At 35.4% G+C, this 14,940-nt stretch overlaps 2 non-coding genes across 2 annotated transcripts; both read right to left on the bottom strand.

Moving 5' to 3' along the window:
- Positions 1-123: 123 nt before the first annotated feature.
- IAQ61_009274 lies at positions 124-1,920 on the bottom strand. Its single transcript, XR_010715571.1, has one exon. It is a non-coding gene; the product is annotated as an 18S ribosomal RNA (ribosomal RNA).
- A 5,998-nt stretch (positions 1,921-7,918) lies between these two features.
- IAQ61_009273 lies at positions 7,919-9,715 on the bottom strand. Its single transcript, XR_010715570.1, has one exon. It is a non-coding gene; the product is annotated as an 18S ribosomal RNA (ribosomal RNA).
- Between the last annotated feature and the right edge of the window lie 5,225 nt (positions 9,716-14,940).

Below are 14,940 nucleotides of genomic sequence, written 5' to 3'. Positions count from 1 at the left end.
GTAGTTTTAGGGGATCTAATTAGTAGGCAAGCCCACTAAGGAAACAAATAGTACGCAAAAAACATAGGCAGAATCAAAGTAGACTACCACTACTAATTAAGGCAGCAGTGCTTTAAAAATAGGTAATAATCCTTCTACAGGTTCACCTACAGAAACCTTGTTACAACTTTTACTTCCTCTAAATAACCAAGTTTAACAAACTTTCCAGCTTAGGGTAGTTATTACTAACCTCCCTAAGCTAGTCTAAAGGCCTTACTAAGCCATTTAATTAGTAGTAGCGACAGGCAGTGTATACAAAGGTCAGGGACGTAATTAACGCATGCTAATAACACGCGCTTACTAGGCATTCCTTATTAAAGAGCAATAATTGCAATACTCTATCCCTAGCACAACAGAGTTTAACAAGATTACCTAGACCTTTTAGTTAAGGTAAAGAACTTATTAGCTCTGTTAGTATAGCGCGCGTGCGGCCTAGAACATCTAAGGGCATCACAGACCTATTATTGCCTTAAACTTCTATTAGCTTAAGCTAATAGTCCCTCTAAGAAGCTAGCGACTAGCTAAAGCTAGCCTAGCTATTTAGCAGGTTAAGGTCTTGTTTGTTATCGTAATTAAGCAGACAAATCACTCTACTAACTAAGAACAGCTATGCACCACCACCTAAAAAATCAAGAAAGAGCTCTTAATCTATTAATCCTTATTTTATCTAGACCTAGTAAGTTTCCCTATGTTAAGTTAAATTAAGCCGCAGGCTCCACGCCTAGTAGTGCCCTTCCGTTAATTTCTTTAAGTTTTAGCCTTGCGACTATACTCCCCCTAGAACCCAAAAACTTTAATTTCTTGTAAGGTGCTAAGCAAGTTAGAAAAAGAACATCGCCTAATCCCTAGTTAGCATAGTTTACGGTTAAGACTACAACAGTATCTAATTATCTTTAATCCCCTAACTTTCATTTACTAATTAATAAAAACATCCTTAGCAAATACTTTCGCAGTAGTTAGTCTTTAATAAATCTAAGAATTTCACCTCTAACAATTAAATACTAATGCCCCTAACTATCCCTATTAATTATTACAGCAGTCCTAGAAACTAACAAAATAGGACTGCACGTCCTATTCTATTATTCTATGCTAACGTATTTAAGCAAAGGCCTGCTTTAAACACTCTAATTTTTTTAAAGTAAAAGTCCTAGTCCCTAACACGCCTAGTAAAGGGCATAAGGTTCTCTAGAAGGAAGGCCCAGCTAGACAAGTACACGCGGTAAGGCAGACCTGCTAGCTAGACCTAAGTTTTAACTACAAGCTTTTTAACTGCAACAACTTTAATATACGCTATTAGAGCTAGAATTACCACAGCTGCTAGCACCAGACTTGCCCTCTAATTATTCCTTGTTAAGAGGTTTAAATTATACTTATTCTAATTACAAGACCTAAAAGAGCCCTATATTAGTATTTATTGTTACTACCTCCCTATGTTAGGATTAGGTAATTTGCGCGCCTGCTACCTTCCTTAGATGTAGTAGCCGTTTCTTAGGCTCCCTCTCTAGAATTAAACCCTAATTCCCCGTTACCCGTTAAAACTATAGTAAGCTAATACCTTACTATTAAAAGTTAATAGGGCAGAAATTTAAATAAACCATCGCTAGCGCAAGGCTATGCAATCCATAAAGTTATTATAAATCACTAAGAAGCCCTAAAGGGCGTTAGTTTTTTATCTAATAAATACACCCCTTCTAAAGTTAGGGTTTTTAGCATGTATTAGCTCTAGAATTACTAAAGTTATCTAAGTAGTAAGGTACTATCAAATAAACGATAACTAATTTAATAAGCTATTCGCAGTTTTACAGTATAATTGCTTATACTTAGACATGCATAGCTTAATCTTTAAGATAAGCATATAACTACTAGCAGAATTAACTAGGTAACAATCCTAATGCCTAATACGCCAAAGCGCACAAGCACTACCCCCAAAAGGAGGCAGAAAGTACGTAATAAGAAATCGCAGAAGCGATTCTAGCTACTAGCATAATAGCACACAAGGCACTAGTTACAACTAGCAACTAATTTAATTACCCCTACTAAGTTTCTTAAGGAATAGTCCGCAACAAAGCCTAACAGGCGTTTCTGCGTGTTTAAACTCGCCACATACATGCCTTAAGTAGAGAAAACCTACGCTTTGCTACGCTTACTAGGAGCGGATGCTAGGTAGGGCTGTCCCCTAAGATCTGTTAAATAGTTTAGCAGTGCTAGCTATCTATAGACCCTAAATTTTGCCTACTGCTAAAACTTTAACAGTAGGACTTTAGGTGCTAACTACAAAACTAGGCGCAACAGCAGGGTTGCTTTAGCATATAGGCCTAGGCCTGCCTAGTTAAGTAGAAGAGCAATCTCTAAGCCCCTAATTACCCACTAATTAGAGCGAATCTAAACTAGGCAGAAATCTAGGAAACAAGGCTAGCTATTATAAAACCAAAACTTTTAAATTTAGTCTAACTGCCGCTAAAACAGGCGCAGAGCGCTAATAATAGGGAGTTATAGGGAGTATAGACGCGGACACAAGCAAAAATTGCCCCCTTAGTGCCTAATAACGCTAGTTTAACTGCCTAATCCAAGAACTGCGCGCAGCAGATTTAACCTTAGTTAGTTAGTTAGGCATTTAGTATTTAAGAATCTATTTGCCCTCCTTATATATTATAGGAACAGGTTTTAGTTTAATTTTCGCGTTGCAGGGTTAGTGTAGCAGAAAACAGCTTAGAGGTACACTTTTTTGTATGTAAAACTGTGTAGACATACGCAGCCCTATACAAACCATAAACCCGTATTCGCTAGATAAGAGTAACTTGGAATTTTATTAGTAGTAGGTAAATATATAGATAAGGATATCTACTCTAATATCTATACTCTACTATAACTACTATATCTATATTAACTATAGATCTATTAGCTCTATCTATATCTACTTAATAGATAAGGCAAGAAATAGAGATAGTATAAAAGAAGAATATAAAGGTATTATTTAATACTAGTAGGTTATAAAAGAAAGTATAGTAGGACTAGCTAGTAGAGAAAAGGTTTTATAAAATATAAGGATATACTTAACAGTAAAGAATAATAGATAATAGTATAATATAATAAGTATTATAAAAAGGATATAATAGCTACTAGTATAGAATAGTCTAAAGTTATAGAAAGGACTAAAGTAATAGAATAAATAAAAGGTATAGAACGCGCTAAAGTTATAGAACACTAACCCTAAAAAATAAAAAGTTATAGAACGCCCTAAAGTTATAGAACGCCCTAAAGTTATAGAACACCCTAAGCTTATAGAACGCCCTAAAGTTATAGAACGCCCTAAAGTTATAGAACGCTACCCCTAAAAATAAAAAGTTGTAGAACGCCCTAAAGTTATAGAACACTACCTCTAAAAAAAAAAGTTATAGAACTCCCTAAAGTTATAGAACACTACCTCTAAAAAAGAAAAAGTTATAGAACGCCCTAAAGTTATAGAACACTACACCTAAAAAATAAAAAGTTGTAGAACGCCCTAAAGTTATAGAACGCCCTAAAGTTATAGAACACTACCTCTAAAAAAGAAAAAGTTATACAACGCCCTAAAGTTATAGAACACTACACCTAAAAAATAAAAAGTTATAGAACGCCCTAAAGTTATAGAACGCCCTAAGCTTATAGAATAGCCTATAGGATTTTTTTAAATATTAATAGAATACCCTAAAGGTTTAAATAATCTATAGTTATAGAATAGCCTAGAGGAATTTTTAAGTATAGAAGGCTATAAAGTTATAGAATAGTACCCCTAAAAAATAAAAAGTTATAGAACGCTCTTAAGTTATAGATCACCGCCTAAAAATCTGTATAGATTATCTTAAATCCTTTCTTAATCTTCCTATGCTATATATTAACTGCCTAAGGTACGTACACACACAACCTGTTCTTTTGTATATTTTGCGAGGATTGCTCCTAGCTCTAGCCCTCTCTATCTTGCAATTACTATATAACTTGTTTGCTATAGCCCTCTTCCTTCTATTAATAGTAGCTGTTTAGGTAGCAGTTTTGCAAATAAGGAGGGCATAATATCCTAATTTTAACCAAGCTAGCAACAGGCTTACGCTTAGTAGCTCGTAACAACAAGGCTACTTAACTACTTACACGACCTAGCTAGACAACTAAGTTATCTACAAAGGATTTAATCCTACGCACTGTACAATTACAATATACTAGCTAACAACCCTAACTTTAATAGGGCTGCTAACGCCGATCTAGTAAGGTTCTGGGCTAAAGGCCTATTTATATCTAACTAGTGCAGGCGGAAATTACCCTATTCTAGCATAGATTCTAACTTAGAGGCGTTTAGCCATAATCTAGCAGATAGTAGCTTCGCGGCAATACCTAGTTAGATAGCTGCAAAAACCAATTATCTAAAACTGCGGTTCCTCTCGTACTAAGCAGTATTACCATTAGGGCAAGGTTATTAGTAGGGTAAAACTAACCTGTCTTACAACGGTCTAAACCTAGCTCACGTTCCCTATTAGTAGGTAAACAATCCAACGCTTACCAAATTCTGCTTTAGTATAATAGGAAGAGCTAATATTAAAGGATCAAAAAGCAACGTCGCTATAAACGCTTAGCTGCCACAAGCTAGTTATCCCTATAGTAACTTTTCTAGCACCTCTAGCCTCAAATTTCAAGGGACTAAAGGATTAATAGGCTACACTTTTATAGTTTGTATTCACACTAAAAATCAAAATCAAGGGGACTTTTACCCTTTTACTCTACTAGAGATTTCTATTCTCTATAAGTCCCCCTTAGGACACCTGCGTTATAGTTTAATAGATGTGCCACCCTAGCTAAACTCCCCACCTAACAATATCTTTAACCTAGATTAGCCTACAAAGGACCTTAAACGCTAGAAGTTAGGTAGTAAGGCCTAGCTCCGCTTTATTAAATAAGTAAAAAAATGATAAGGGTAGTAGTATTTTACTAGCGCTAAAGCTCCTACCTATTCTACACCCCCTATATCTTTTTATAATATTAAACTAGAGTTAAGCTTAACAGGGTCTTCTTTCCCCGCTAATTTAGCTAAGCCTGTTCCCTTAGCTGTAGTTTTGCTAGATAGTAGATAGGGATAGTAGGAATCTTGTTAATCTATTTATACGCGTCACTAATTAGATAACAAGGCATTTAGCTACCTTAAGAGAGTTATAGTTACTCCTGCTGTTTACCCGCGCTTAGTTAAATCTCTTTACTTTAATATTTAGAGTACTAGGTAGAAATCACATTATATTAATACTACTTTCTAGCTATTGCAATACTATATTTTAATTAGATAGTTAGATTCCCCTTATCTATACTAGTTCTAAGTTAGTTATTAAACGTACGCTAGATGGCTAAAACCTGCTAAGGGTGTCTACACCCTAGCGCTAAGAGGCGCCTACCTTGCGGTTAGTGCCCTTCTGCGCTAGAGGCTTCTCCCTAAGGCCTAACGTACCTAACCCTTAGAGCTAATCCTTTTCCTAAAGTTATAGATCTATTTTGCTAACTTCCCTTATCTATATTATTCTATTAACTAGAGGCTTTTTACCTTAGAGACCTGCTACAGTTATAAGTACGACCTAGCGTAAAAACTATTTCTTTAAGCAGATTTTTAAGGCTTATTAGGAGCGCACTAAACGCTACAAAAGTGTAGCGCTCTTCTAGCTATTAAACCCTAGCTCTAGATAAACTGATTTTAGGGTAACAGACTATTAAGAAGAAAAGAGAACTCTTCTTAGGGCTCCTACTAAGGTCTCCGCTCTTAGTTGCGTTACCGTAGAGAATCTACATCTAGGTGCTAGAATATTAACTAGCTTCCCTTTTAAGGGCGTGGCGTAAGCACTAACATTAAAACAGAATTACCCTATCTCTTAGGATTAACTAACCTATATCTAACTACTATTTACATAGAACCTTTCCCTACTTTAGTCCTTAAAGTTCTTATTTAAGTATTTACTACTACTACCAAGATCTGCACTAGAGGCCGTTCTACCTAGGGTCACCCCTAAGGCTTTGTTACAAGCCTCTACGCCTGCCTACTCGCTAGGGCTTAAATCTTGCCCTAGCAGCAGGGTATAGGTAACACGCTTAAGCGCTATCTATTTTTAGGGCTAGTTTATTTAGCAGGTAAGTTGTTACACACTCCTTAGTAGATTCTAACTTCTATAGCTACTATCCTACTATCTAGATAAACTAACACCTTTTGTAGTGTCTAATAAGCGTGCATTCTAGCACCTTAACCCCGTATTTAGTTTATCCTACATCGCTAGTTCTGCTTACTAAAAATAGCCTACTAGTAATAGTATATTTAAGTGTCCACGTTTAATTAAGTAACAAGGACTTCTTATATATTTAAAGTTTAAGAATAGGTAAAGGTTGTTTTAACCCCTAGGCCTCTAATTATTCGCTTTACCTTATAAAACTAAATACGTTACTACTATCCTAAGGGAAACTTTAGCAGGAACTAGCTACTAGATAGTTTAATTAGTCTTTCGCCCCTATACCTAAATTTAACAATTAATTTGCACGTTAGAACTACTACAAGCCTCTACTAGAGTTTCCTCTAGCTTCACCCTATTTAAGCATAGTTTACCATCTTTTAGGTCCTAATAGCTATGCTCTTACTTAAATCCTTCTAAAGACATTAGGATTAGTTAATAGTGCACCCTAAAAGGGTTCCTACCTCTATTCACTTTTATTACGCGTCTAGGCTTAACACCTAAACACTCGCATAGATATTAGACTCCTTAGTCTATGTTTTAAGACGGGCCACTTATAGCTATTACGCTAGCATCCTAGCAGATACGCGGACCTTAGTCTAGGCTAGTTGCATGTCGTCTCCCCTATAAGGCCTCCCTAAAGGGAGGTACGTAACAGAGACCTTTATCTAACTACCTAAACTAATACTAGCCTGCCTATAGAAGAGTGCACTAGACAAAAGCCTAGATAAGTAACTACAGGCAAGTCTAGCTGCAAGCGCTTCCCTTTTAACAATTTCACGTGCTATTTAACTCTCTTTCTAAAGTGCTTTTTATCTTTTAATTACTCTACTTATACGCTATTAGTCTCTAGCTAGTATTTAGCTTTAGAAGAAATTTACCTCCTATTTAGAGCTATATTCCTAAATAACTTAACTTGTTAAAGGGGCTTTATATAGCAAAGGCCAGCAACTACGTATAGGATTCTTACCCTCTATAACGTCCTATTCTAAGGAACTTAGACCGCTGCTAACGCTAAAGCGCCCTCTGCAAATTACAACTCGGACCCTAAAAGAGCCAGATTTCAAATTTAAGCTATTACCACTTCACTCGCCGTTACTAGGGCAATCCCTATTAGTTTCTTTTCCTCCACTTATTAATATGCTTAAGTTTAGCAGGTATCCCTACCTAATCTAAGGTTAAGAGCTTAAAAAGTGTCTTAATAGATACTAACAACCATAATAAGAGGCGCAAAATGTGCTGCGCTCTAGGCTAATATACTAGCTACTAATTGTTTTAAGGCAAGTCCTAAGTAGAACAAACACCTAACACTAAGCAGAGCTTAAGGGTACAAATAACGCTTAAACAGGCATGCCCTATAGAATACTAAGGGGCGCAATATGCGTTTAAAGATTTAATAATTCACTAAATTCTACAATTCACACTACTTATCGCATTTTGCTGCGTTCTTTATTAATGCTAGAACTAAGAGATCTATTATTAAAAGTTGTAATTTATTATAGTGTTACTAACGCTAACTGCAATTGCAAGTGGTTTTAGGGGATCTAATTAGTAGGCAAGCCCACTAAGGAAATAAATAGTACGCAAAAAACATAGGCAGAATTAAAGTAGACTACCACCACTAATCAAGGCGGCAGTGCTTTAAAAATAGGTAATAATCCTTCTGCAGGTTCACCTACAGAAACCTTGTTACAACTTTTACTTCCTCTAAATAACCAAGTTTAACGAACTTTCTAGCTTAGGGTAGTTATTGCTAACCTCCCTAAGCTAGTCTAAAGGCCTCACTAAGCCATTTAATTAGTAGTAGCGACAGGCGGTGTGTACAAAGGGCAGGGACGTAATTAACGCATACTAATAACACGCGCTTACTAGGCATTCCTTATTAAAGAGTAATAATTACAATACTCTATCCCTAGCATAACAGAGTTTAACAAGATTACCTAGACCTTTTAGTTAAGGTAAAGAACTTGTTAGCTCTGTTAGTGTAGCGCGCGTGCAGCCTAGAATATCTAAGGGCATTATAGACCTGTTATTGCCTTAAACTTCTATTAGCTTAAGCTAATAGTCCCTCTAAGAAGCTAGTAACTAGCTAAAGCTAGCCTAGCTATTTAGCAGGTTAAGGTCTTGTTTGTTATCGCAATTAAGCAGACAAATTACTCTACTAACTAAGAACGGCTATACACCACTACCTAAAAAATCAAGAAAGAGCTCTTAATCTGTTAATCCTTATTTTATCTAGACCTAGTAAGTTTCCCCGTATTAAGTCAAATTAAGCCGCAGGCTCCACGCCTAGTAGTGCCCTTCCGTTAATTTCTTTAAGTTTTAGCCTTGCGACTATACTCCCCCTAGAACCCAAAAACTTTAATTTCTTGTAAGGTGCTAAGCAAGTTAGAAAAAGAACATCGCCTAATCCCTAGTTAGCATAGTTTACGGTTAAGACTACAATAGTATCTAATTATCTTTAATCCCCTAACTTTCGTTCACTAATTAATAAAAACATCCTTAGCAAATACTTTCGCAGTAGTTAGTCTTTAATAAATCTAAGAATTTCACCTCTAACAATTAAATACTAATGCCCCTAACTGTCCCTATTAATTATTACAGCAGTCCTAGAAACCAACAAAATAGGACCGCACGTCCTATTCTATTATTCTATGCTAATGTATTTAAGCAAAGGCCTACTTTAAACACTCTAATTTTTTTAAAGTAAAAGTCCTAGTCCCTAACACGCCTAGTAAAGGGCATAAGGTTCTCTAGAAGGAAGGCCTAGCCAGACAAGTACACGCGGTGAGGCGGACCTACTAGCTAGACCTAAGTTTTAACTACAAGCTTTTTAACTACAACAACTTTAATATACGCTATTAGAGCTAGAATTACCACAGCTGCTAGCACTAGACTTACCCTCTAATTATTCCTTGTTAAGAGGTTTAAATTATACTTATTCTAATTACAAGACCTAAAAGAGCCCTATATTAGTATTTATTGTCACTACCTCCCTATGTTAGGATTAGGTAATTTGCGCGCCTGCTGCCTTCCTTAGATATAGTAGCTATTTCTCAGGCTCCCTCTCTAGAATTAAACCCTAATTCCCCGTTACCTGTTAAAACTATAGTAAGCTAATACCTTACTATTAAAAGTTAATAGGGCAGAAATTTAAATAAACTATCGCTAGCGCAAGGCTATACAATCCGTAAAGTTATTATAAATCACTAAGAAGCCCTAAAGGGCGTTAGTTTTTTATCTAATAAATACACCCCTTCTAAAGTTAGGGTTTTTAGCATGTATTAGCTCTAGAATTACTATAGTTATCTAAGTAGTAAGGTACTATTAAATAAACGATAACTAATTTAATAAGCTATTTACAGTTTTACAGTATAATTACTTATACTTAGACATGCATAGCTTAATCTTTAAGACAAGCATATAACTACTAGCAGAATTAACTAGGTAACAATCCTAATGCCTAATACGCCAAAGCACACAAGCACTACCCCTAAAAGGAGGTAGAAAGTACGTAATAAGAAATCGCAGAAGCGATTCTAGCTACTAGCATAATAGCACACAAGGCACTAGTTACAACTAGTAACTAATTTAATTACCCCTACTAAGTTTCTTAAGGAATAGTCCGTAACAAAGCCTAATAGGCGTTTCCGCGTGTTCAAACTCGCCACATACATGCCTTAAGTAGAGAAAACCTACGCTTTGCCACGCTTACTAGGAGCAGATACTAGGTAGGGCTATCCCCTAAGATCTATTAAATAGTTTAGCAGTGCCAGCCATCCACAGACCCTAAATTTTGCCTACTGCTAAAACTTTAACAGTAGGACTTCAGGTGCCAACCACAAAACTAGGCGCAACAGCAGGGTTGCTTTAGCATATAGGCCTAGGCCTGCCTAGTTAAGTAGAAGAGCAATCTCTAAGCCCCTAATTACCCACTAATTAGAGCGAATCCAAACCAGGTAGAAATCTAGGAAACAAGGCTAGCTATTATAAAACCAAAACTTTTAAATTTAGTCTAACTGCCGCTAAAACAGGCGCAGAGCGCTAACAATAGGGAGTTATATAGAGTATAGACGCGGACACAAGCAAAAATTGCCCCCTTAGTACCTAATAACGCTAGTTTAACTGCCTAATCCAAGAACTGCGCGCAGCAGATTTAACCTTAGTTAGTTAGTTAGGTATTTAGTATTTAAGAATCTATTTACCCTCCTTATATATTATAGGAACGGGTTTTGGTTTAATTTTCGCGTCGCGGGGTTAGTGTAGTAGAAAACAGCTTAGAGGTACACTTTTTTGTATATAAAACCGTGTAGACATACGCAGCCCTATATAAACCATAAACCTGTATTTGCTAGATAAGAGTAACTTAGAATTTTATTAGTAGTAGGTAAATATATAGATAAGGATATCTACTCTAATATCTATACTCTACTATAACTACTATATCTATATTAACTATAGATCTATTAGCTCTATCTATATCTACTTAATAGATAAGGCAAGAAATAGAGATAGTATAAAAGAAGAATATAAAGGTATTATTTAATACTAGTAGGTTATAAAAGAAAGTATAGTAGGACTAGCTAGTAGAGAAAAGGTTTTATAAAATATAAGGATATACTTAACAGTAAAGAATAATAGATAATAGTATGATATAATAAGTATTATAAAAAGGATATAATAGCTACTAGTATAGAATAGTCTAAAGTTATAGAAAGGACTAAAGTAATAGAATAAATAAAAGGTATAGAACGCGCTAAAGTTATAGAACACTAACCCTAAAAAATAAAAAGTTATAGAACGCCCTAAAGTTATAGAACGCCCTAAAGTTATAGAACACCCTAAGCTTATAGAAGGCCCTAAAGTTATAGAACGCCCTAAAGTTATAGAACGCTACCCCTAAAAATAAAAAGTTGTAGAACGCCCTAAAGTTATAGAACACTACCTCTAAAAAAGAAAAAGTTATAGAACGCTCTAAAGTTATAGAACACTACCTCTAAAAAAGAAAAAGTTATAGAACGCCCTAAAGTTATAGAACACTACACCTAAAAAATAAAAAGTTGTAGAACGCCCTAAAGTTATAGAACGCCCTAAAGTTATAGAACGCCCTAAAGTTATAGAACACTACCTCTAAAAAGAAAAAGTTATAGAACACTCTAATATTATAGAACACTACCTCTAAAAAAGAAAAAGTTATAGAACACTCTAATATTATAGAATACTAACCCTAAAAAATAAAAAGTTATAGAACACTCTAATATTATAGAACACTACCTCTAAAAAAGAAAAAGTTATAGAACACTCTAATATTATAGAATACTAACCCTAAAAAATAAAAAGTTATAGAACGCCCTAAAGTTATAGAACGCCCTAAAGTTATAGAACGCCCTAAAGTTATAGAACGCCCTAAAGTTATAGAACACTACCCCTAAAAAATAAAAAGTTGTAGAACGCCCTAAAGTTATAGAACGCCCTAAAGTTATAGAACGCCCTAAAGTTATAGAACACTACCACTAAAAAAGAAAAAGTTATAGAACGCCCTAAAGTTATAGAATACTACCCCTAAAAAATAAAAAGTTATAGAACGCCCTAAAGTTATAGAACGCCCTAAAGTTATAGAACGCCCTAAAGTTATAGAACACTACCCCTAAAAAATAAAAAGTTATAGAACGCCCTAAAGTTATAGAACACTACCTCTAAAAAAAAAAAGTTATAGAACGCCCTAAAGTTATAGAACACTAACCCTAAAAAATAAAAAGTTAAGAACACCAAAATAGAACGCCCTAAAGCTATAGAACGCCCTAAAGTTATAGAACGCCCTAAAGTTATAGAACACTACCCCTAAAAAAAAAAATAAACCCCAAAGTTATAGAACGCCCTAAAGTTATAGAACGCCCTAAAGTTATAGAACACTACCCCTAAAAAATAAAAAGTTGTAGAACGCTCTAAAGTTATAGAACACTACCTCTAAAAAAGAAAAAGTTATAGAACGCCCTAAAGTTATAGAATACTACCCCTAAAAAATAAAAAGTTGTAGAACGCCCTAAAGTTATAGAACGAAGTTATAGAAACGCCTAATATAGAAACCCCTAAAAATAAAAAACACAGTTGTAGAACGCCTAAGTTATAGAACTACCAAGTTATAGAACCTAAAGTTATAGACAACAAAAATACCCCAAAAAATAAAAATAAAGAACGCCCTAGTTATAGAACCCTAGTTATAAAACTAAAGTTATAGAACACTACCCCTAAAAATAAAAAGTTGTAGAACGCCCTAAAGTTATAGAACGCCCTAAAGTTATAGAACGCCCTAAAGTTATAGAACACTACCCCTAAAAAATAAAAAGTTGTAGAACGCCCTAAAGTTATAGAACGCCCTAAAAAAACACACCAAAAAAAAAAAGTTATAGAACGCCCTAAAGTTATAGAACACTACACCTAAAAAATAAAAAGTTGTAGAACGCCCTAAAGTTATAGAACGCCCTAAAGTTATAGAACACTACCTCTAAAAAAGAAAAAGTTATACAACGCCCTAAAGTTATAGAATACTACACCTAAAAAATAAAAAGTTATAGAACGCCCTAAAGTTATAGAACGCCCTAAGCTTATAGAATAGCCTACAGGATTTTTTTAAATATTAATAGAATACCCTAAAGGTTTAAATAATCTATAGTTATAGAATAGCCTAGAGGAATTTTCAAGTATAGAAGGCTATAAAGTTATAGAACAGTACCCCTAAAAAATAAAAAGTTATAGAACGCTCTTAAGTTATAGATCACCGCCTAAAAATCTATATAGATTATCTTAAATCCTTTCTTAATCTTCCTATGCTATATATTAACTGCCTAAGGTACGTACACACATAACCTGTTCTTTTGTATATTTTGCGAGGATTGCTCCTAGCTCTAGCCCTCTCTATCTTGCAATTACTATATAACTTATTCGCTATGGCCCTCTTCCTTCTATTAATAGTAGCCGTTTAGGCAGCAGTTTTGCAAATAAGGAGGGCATAATATCCCAATTTTAACCAAGCTAGCAACAGGCTTACGCTTAGTAGCTCGTAATAACAAGGCTACTTAACTACTTACACGACCTAGCTAGACAACTAAGTTATCTATAAAGGATTTAATCCTGCGCACTATACAATTACAATACACTAGCTAACAACCCTAACTTTAATAGGGCTGCCAACGCTAATCTAGTAAGGTTCTAGGCCAAAGGCCTATTTGTATCTAACTAGTGCAGGCAGAAATCACCCTATTCTAGCATAGATTCTAACTTAGAGGCGTTTAGCTATAATCTAGTAGATAGTAGCTTTGCGGCAATGCCTAGTTAGACAGCCGCAAAAACTAATTATCTAAAACCGCGGTTCCTCTCGTACTAAGCAGTATTACTATTAGGGCAAGGTTATTAGTAGGGTAAAACTAACCTGTCTCACAACAGTCTAAACCTAGCTTACGTTCCCTATTAGTAGGTAAACAATCTAACGCTTACCAAATTCTACTTTAGTATAATAGGAAGAGCTAATATTAAAGGATCAAAAAGTAACGTCGCTATAAACGCTTAGCTGCTATAAGCCAGTTATCCCTGTAGTAACTTTTCTAGCACCTCTAGCCTTAAATTTCAAGGGACTAAAGGATTAATAGGCCACACTTTTATAGTTTGTATTCACACTAAAAATCAAAATTAAGGGGACTTTTGCCCTTTTACTCTACTAGAGATTTCTATTCTCTATAAGTCCCCCTTAGGACACCTGCGTTATAGTTTAATAGATGTGCCGCCCTAGCTAAACTCCCTACCTAACAATATCTTTAACCTAGATTAGCCTATAAAGGACCTTAAACGCTAGAAGTTAGGTAGTAAGGCCTAGCTCCGCTTTATTAAATAAGTAAAAAAACGATAAGGGTAGTAGTATTTCACTAGCGCTAAAGCTCCTACCTATTCTACACCCCCTATATCTTTTTATAATATTAAACTAGAGTTAAGCTTAACAGGGTCTTCTTTCCCCGCTAATTTAGCTAAGCCTATTCCCTTAGCTATAGTTTTGCTAGATAGTAGATAGGGATAGTAGGAATCTTGTTAATCTATTTATGCGCGTCACTAATTAGATAACAAGGTATTTAGCTACCTTAAGAGAGTTATAGTTACTCCCGCCGTTTACCCACGCTTAGTTAAATCTCTTCACTTTAACATTTAGAGCACTAGGCAGAAATCACATTATGTTAATACTACTTTCTAGCTATCGTAATGCTATATTTTAATTAGACAGTTAGATTCCCCTTATCTATACTAGTTCTAAGTTAGTTGTTAAACGTACGCTAGACGGCTAAAACCTGCCAAGGGTGTCTGCACCCTAGCGCTAAGAGGCGCCTACCTTGCAGTTAGTGCCCTTCTACGCCAGAGGCTTCTCCCCAAGGCCCAACGTACCTAACCCTTAGAGCTAATCCTTTTCCTAAAGTTACAGATCTATTTTACTAACTTCCCTTATCTACATTATTCTATTAACTAGAGGCTTTTTACCTTAGAGACCTGCTATAGTTATAAGTACAACCTAGCGTAAAAACTATTTCTTTAAGCAGATTTTTAAGGCTTGTTAGGAGCGCACCAAACGCTGCAAAAGTGTAGCGCTCTTCTAGCTATTAAACCCTAGCTCTAGACAAACTAATTTTAGGGT

Source organism: Plenodomus lingam, assembly GCF_022343315.1.
Source record: "Plenodomus lingam strain CAN1 chromosome Unknown contig_53, whole genome shotgun sequence".
NCBI lineage: Eukaryota > Fungi > Ascomycota > Dothideomycetes > Pleosporales > Leptosphaeriaceae > Plenodomus > Plenodomus lingam.
This window is presented reverse-complemented; position numbering and strand designations above follow the sequence as displayed.